This window comes from Tupaia chinensis, unplaced genomic scaffold (assembly GCF_000334495.1).
Source record: "Tupaia chinensis unplaced genomic scaffold, TupChi_1.0 Scaffold000632_1, whole genome shotgun sequence".
NCBI classification, from domain to species: Eukaryota; Metazoa; Chordata; class Mammalia; order Scandentia; family Tupaiidae; genus Tupaia; species Tupaia belangeri.
This window is the reverse complement of record NW_006160152.1, coordinates 650,988-657,833: the sequence shown is the minus strand read 5'-3', so window position 1 is coordinate 657,833 and position 6,846 is coordinate 650,988.

Below are 6,846 nucleotides of genomic sequence, written 5' to 3'. Positions count from 1 at the left end.
TGGCCACACCGCAATCCCTTCTCCTCTCTTCTCCTCTTGGGATTTTGGGCACACACGCACACGCGCCTGGTGTGAGTTTAAGCCACTGGGTCCAGGACTTGAACTGTGGTCAACCACATGGAAGTCCAGCATCTTAAGCATACGCCACCTGCCAGCCCTCCCTTAATGAGTTCGAAGTGGCAGTGAGACAGTTGCAGAAAGACCAAACTAGGAGACAGACACCCCCCCTCCCCCAGGACTCCCGGGCCCCCTCCCACTGCATCGGGCTCAGGTGCTCCACGCTGTGAATACAGGAGACTGTCTGCCCTGCTACCTCAGGGACTTGGGGTAAGGATCAAAGAGACATAGAAGCGGAAGAGCCTGCTCTCTGACCCGCTGGCGCCAGGATTCCAGGTCTGTTAGGGAGAGATGAACCTGGCTTACCCTGGGCTTGAATGAAAGGCACCATCTTAAAATTCCTCTTCTGTGTGTCTGGAGATAACCTGGAAATGCAAATGCCCAGAAAACCATTTTCATCTTGTTTGGCAACTTGCCATTTATGGTTTGATCCCTAAGGATGATTCTCAAATTGCCCTGGAATTCCTCTCCTTGTAGGCCCCCTGTGCAAGGGAAGGACCCCCCCCCCATTTTTTTTTTTTTTTTTTTTTTTTTTTTCCGGGTCGGGGACTCTAACCGTGGTCGGCTGTGTGAGAGTCCAGTCATGTAACCCCCTATGCCCTCTGCTGGTCTCTCCCCATTCCTTCTTATTTTTGCTGACCTTTCCCTGGTTCTCTTTCTAGGAGGGAAGCCCTGAGCCAGCAGAGCTGCCCAGCAGCTGGGGCATCCACCTGGAGGCCTTCCAGGGGGTCAGTTACTGGCCAGTTGTCCCCTGAGCCAGGTAACCCAGGAAGCTGGAGCCTCCAGGACAGGCACACACGTGAGCTGTCCCACCCAGGGAAGTCTTAGAAACAGGGGATGGGACAATATTTCTTCTACACTAACCCAGGAAGATGGCATGACAGTAAAACACAGACGACCAGAAATACCCACTGAGAAATGTCCCAGGGACAGGTGCTAGTAAGTGGGTTGGCCGTGAGCAGAGAAGACCCCAGCCAGCCTGGGGCTGGAGTCTCACCAAGGCGTGGGTTTCTTTTTCTTTTTCTCTTTTCTTTCTTTCTTTCTTTCTTTCTTTCTTTCTTTCTTTCTTTCTTTCTTTCTTTCTTTCTTTCTTTCTTTCTTTCTTCTTTCTTTCTCTTTCTCTTTCTTTTTCTTTTTGCATTCTTTTCTTTTTCTTTCCCTTTCTTCCTTTTCTTTCTTTTCCCTTTTTTCCCCTTCCTTCCTTCCTTTCTTTCTTTTTCTCTCTGTTTCCCCTTCTTTCTTTTTCTTTTTTGTTTTGATTTGTTTTGACATAGGGCATGTACTCTCACTCGAGAGAGAGGCAGAGACAGAGGGAGGGAAAGTGAGACCTCGTCTTCAGGGAGAATGGCCATGCCAAAGTCCCGTCTCTTCCTGGGATTGTGGGCACGCATGCACACGCACCCAGCATCATTTTCAAGCATCTGAGTCTGGGGCTCGAACCGTGGTCGGCCATATGGGAATCAAGGGCCATAACCACCATACCACCTGCTGCCCGCCCCCTCGCCCCCAGCATCTGAGCCTTGAACGGGCACTGTGAGAATTTGAAGACAGAGGACCGATTGCAAAGGTCTTCTTTTCAGCCATGTTTTCTGTCTCTACCTTTCCAAAGCGCGGGAAGGAAAGAGTCTAGACGGATAATTCAGTTGGCCGGCCCCCAGAATTTCTTGTAGAGAGTTTAGAAATGCACCTGGCTTGTTAACTGGTCCACATTTGCTCTCTGGGGGGAATGGACAGGGTCTAGGAGGTCAGTCCCCAGCTCTCCCACCCACTCCTGGAAAGGAGGGCTGAGGAAGACTTGGACGCATCCTCCTGCAGGGGACACCAGCTCTGGGCGGGGAGCAGCAAAGCTGACCTCAGAGATGCCTCAGGCCCTGTGGACTGGGGAGGTCAAGCCTTCACCTCCCTTCACCCCGGAACAGTCTCCTGTATTTGGGGTCAACTATTGTATTTTCATCCTACTTTGCTTAGGGCTCCCGTAATAAAGCCAGTGAGAGGTGAGACGGTGGGTGGGTCGGTGGGTCGGTGGGTCGTGGAAAATAGTGTGCAATCAAGCAGGCCATAGGGCCCCTTGGAGCCAGGGACACCATTCACAGTAAAGGTCCTCACCCTGGGTCTTTGCATTTTGTTTTTGTTTTGCAATAAAAATAGGGTTGTAAAGCCTCGAGGCTAAACAAAAACAAACAAACCCTTTGGGATTGTTCTTTCCTCCCCCCAGCTTAAAATTGTTTCAGAGGAATCATTAGAGGAAGGAAAAAAAAAACAAAAACCAAGTATCACATTTCTTCTGCATAACGTTGACTTTGATGAGTTAAACTAGTATGCGTTTTCCATGTATAATGTGATATTGAGCCCCAAAGGCCTTCGCTCACTTTAGGATGCAGTTGTTGGTTTTATTTTTAATATTAATGTTGTTATTGTTATTAGTATTATTGTTATTATTTTGGTGGGAGACGCGTACACTGAGATATTTTTTATGTTTCCAGTTAACTGTTATTTTTTTTTTCCCCTTTAATTTAGTCTGGTTGTATTTCCGTACCAAATATCTTCTTCTTGCTTGATACAAACCGTTGTTTGTGGAATAACCTGCCAGTGTATTATTATATTTTTCCTCATTCGAATGTCGAAGGTACAATAGACACCCCGATTTCAGCTCTCCCGGTGCAGCTCGAAGCCCCGAAACGACTCCTCCAAGGCAGATGTGCGTTTCTGTACGATCTTGCAGGGTTGTTGCGGTCAATGTTAAAGATAGCCTCTCTTCTCCAGGAAACCAGGGCTTGGAGCTACACCAGAGGACTCGGTAAAAAGGCAGTCCACCAAGCCGTCAATATTGTAATGGTAATGACTTACAATAAAACAAAACTGAAATTCGGCGTGCGTGGAATTGCATCGTAATAAGTTGTCTATAAACCAGGATAAGTTCTCCTGTTTCCTCTACTATTTTGTTTTCTTGTCAAATAAAGGCACTGGCTATTACCTCCATAATATATATATATATATATTCTTTTTTAAGAGTTTTTTTTTTTTTTCTATAGGGCGCACGTGCTCACTGGAGAGACAGAGAGACAGAAAGGGAGAAATCACCCACCAGGGTGGATGGCCACACTGCAAATCCTTCTCCATTCTCCTCCTGGGATCTTGGGCATGCACGCACAGGTGCCCAGGGTGTCCCTCAAGGTACCAAGTCTGAGAACTTTTTTCTTTTTTTTTAAAGGTTTTTGCCATAGTGTGTGTGTGCTCGCCAGAGAGAGAGACAGAGAGAAGGAAAGCAAGACACCGAGCCGTCAATATTGTAATGGTAATGACTTACAATAAAACAAAACTGAAATTCGGCGTGCGTGGAATTGCATCGTAATAAGTTGTCTATAAACCAGGATAAGTTCTCCTGTTTCCTCTACTATTTTGTTTTCTTGTCAAATAAAGGCACTGGCTATTACCTCCATAATATATATATATATTCTTTTTTAAGAGTTTTTTTTTTTTTCTATAGGGGCGCACGTGCTCACTGGAGAGACAGAGAGACAGAAAGGGAGAAATCACCCACCAGGGTGGATGGCCACACTGCAAATCCTTCTCCATTCTCCTCCTGGGATCTTGGGCATGCACGCACAGGTGCCCAGGGTGTCCCTCAAGGTACCAAGTCTGAGAACTTTTTTCTTTTTTTTTAAAGGTTTTTGCCATAGTGTGTGTGTGCTCGCCAGAGAGAGAGACAGAGAGAAGGAAAGCAAGAAATCACCTCCCAGGGAAGATGGCCACGCCACAATCCCTTCTCCTCCATTGTCTTCCTGGGATTTTAATCATGCACACACATCATGCCCAGCGTGATTTCCAAGCTGCTGGGTCCAGGACTCAAACTTCAGTCGCCTGATGGCAAGTCCAGTGCCCGCTCCACCACCTGCTGGGCCCCCAAGTCTGGGACTTGAACCACACAGTTGGCCATGAGGGATCCAGCTGCCTCAACCACCATGCTACCTGGCTGGCCCCGTGTTCTTCTAATATATATTGGGTCATTGGAAAAGTCATGACACATTTTTATAAAGAACAATAGCTCATGAGTTTTCTGACGAGCCTGTATTTTTCTTTTTCTTTTTTTTTTGGAGAGATTTTCACTATAGGGCGTGTGCGCTCGCCAGACAGACAGAGAGAGACATAGAGACAGAAAGCGAGAAATCAACCCCCAGGGGGGATGGTCACGCCGCAATCCCTTCTCCTCCATTCTCCTCTCGGGATCTTAGGCACGCACGCACACGCGCCCGGCGTGAGTTTGAAGCCACCGGGTCCGGGATGCGAACCGCGGTCGACTATGTGGGAGTCCAGCGACATAGCCATTACGCTAACTGCTGTTCCCCCGAGCCTATATTTTTCTTAATTTTGAAAAATTGGGAATGGATGTTGACTTGCACTCTTGGGGTGTTGACAGAGTTGGTTCTCCTTTGAGCGATTAAGCTGAGAGTAATAGCTTCTTGCCGGTACATTAGGCTAGCATCCCAGAGGTCAACTCATCCTGGTTCATTTGGAAGTTTTGCCGTAAGATGTATGTGCTCACCAGAGAAAGAGAGAGAGAGACAGAGAGCGGGAAAGTGAGAAAAAGATATATGTGATTCAAGGTAATATAAAAACGAGTATGATAATAAATCAAATTAAATTAAAAAAAAAAAGAAATCACATCCCCACCCCAACCCCCCCAGGGAGATGGCCACGCCACAATCCCTTCTCCTGCATTCTCTTCTTGGGACCTTGGGCACACATGCACACATGCCTGGCGTGATTCTCAAGCCACTAGGTCTGGGACTCGAACCACAGTCGATGTTGGAGTCTAATGACATAACTGCATGCCACCTGTTGACTCCACTGCATGTTATTTTTAAATTTACAGATGGATTGGATTTTGCTAATATTTTATTGAACATTTGAGCATGTCATTGTTTTTTATTTTACTTTGGGGGAAAAAAAAAGATTTTAGGGCCGTCCGATTGGGTGGTAGTCAAGGCAGCTGGACCCCACATAGCCGACTGCATGTTCGAGTCCCAGACCCAGCAGCTTGAAAAAATGCCAAGCGCATGTGCGTGTGTGGCCAAAATCCCAAGAAGAGAGCGGAGGAGAGGGATTGCAATGTGGCCATCCCCACAGGGAGTGATTTCTCACTTTCCCTCTCTGTCTCTCTGGTAAGCACACGTACCCTATGGCAAAACTTAAAAAAAAAAAGAAAAAAGAAAAAGTAGACTTTATATTTCAGAAGAGTTTTAGGCTCACGGCAAAGTGGAATGGAAGACACAGGCATTGTCCTGTCCTCCCTCCCCCGACGTGCACGGACTGCCCCACTCCCACCGTCCTGCAGAGTGGCACCTTGGTTGGGTTGCAATGGAAGGCCATACCTCAACCCACCACCAGGAGGGACTCCAGTTTGCAGGGGAGCTCACGCTTCTAGTCGGACAGTCTACGGGTTTGGACGAGTGTGGAAAGAATGCTTTGAATCCTCCGTCAGAGCGTCGGTATCATCCAGAGCAGCTTCACTGCCCTAAAATCCTCTGTACCCTGCTTGTTCACCCCTCCCTACCTTTGCAACCAGGAATCTTTTTTTTTTCCCCCACCCTTAGGTGTCTAGCATAGAGCGTGTGCGCTCACCAGAGAAAGAGAGAGAGCGGAGAGAAGGAAAGTGATAAATCACCCAATGGGGGGATGACCACGCTGCAATGTAGAAATCCCTTCTCCTACATTTTCCTCTTAGGACCTTCAACACCCACGCACATGCACCCAGCGTGACTTTCAAAGCCGGGTCCGGGACTCGAAATGCAGTCAGCCAGGTGGGAGTTCAGTGCCCTAACCGCCACGCCACCGGCTGGCCCCATTCATATATATTTTTGATACGTCACCCTTTGACAGAGGTGAATTCAAGGAGTCTATCATCAAAATTATGATTTTCAACTTGTCCTATTTTTTCCTATACTAGATTTTTTTTTTGTGGTGCATGACAATTTGTAATAATTCCAGTTTCAGTGTGAATTTTATCACTATGCATGTCCTGCCTCACTTAGTTTGACTCTTTTTTTCTATCTTGCATGTTATGTTGTAAATTATGTTATTGGTATTAATAACTTGATCCCAAGTTTCTTTTCTTTTTTTAGTAGATTTTTGCCATGTGCTTGCCAGAGAGAGAGAGAGAGAGACAGAGAGATAGAGACAATCAAAGTGAGAAATCACCCTCAAAGAGAGATGACCACACAGTAATCCCTTCTCCATTCTCCTTCTGGGACCTTGGGCACGCACACACACACACCTGGTGTGATTTTCAAGCCACCGTGTCCGGGACTTGAACTATAGTTGGCCATGTGGGGATCCAGTTATATAACTGCTGCACCATCTGCTGGTCCCCCTAGGTTTCTTTTAAAATGAATTTGTTTTATATAGCTTTTTTCTTTCTTTATTTTTTTGGAGAGGTTTTTTGCTATAGGGCGCATATGCTCACCAGACAGAGAGAGAGAGACAGAGAGACAGAAAGATAGAAAGCAAGAAATCACCCCCCAGGGGGGATGGCCATGCCACAATCCCTTCTCCTCCATTCTCCTCTCGGGATCTTGGGCACACACACACACACACGTGCCCGGCGTGAATTTAAGGCACTGGGTCCGGGACTCAAACCGCATGGGAGTCCAGTGACATAGCCATTATGCTAACTGCTGGTCCTACCAACAACCGATTCTCGAAAGAGTTGAACGCAAACCAGGTTGTACG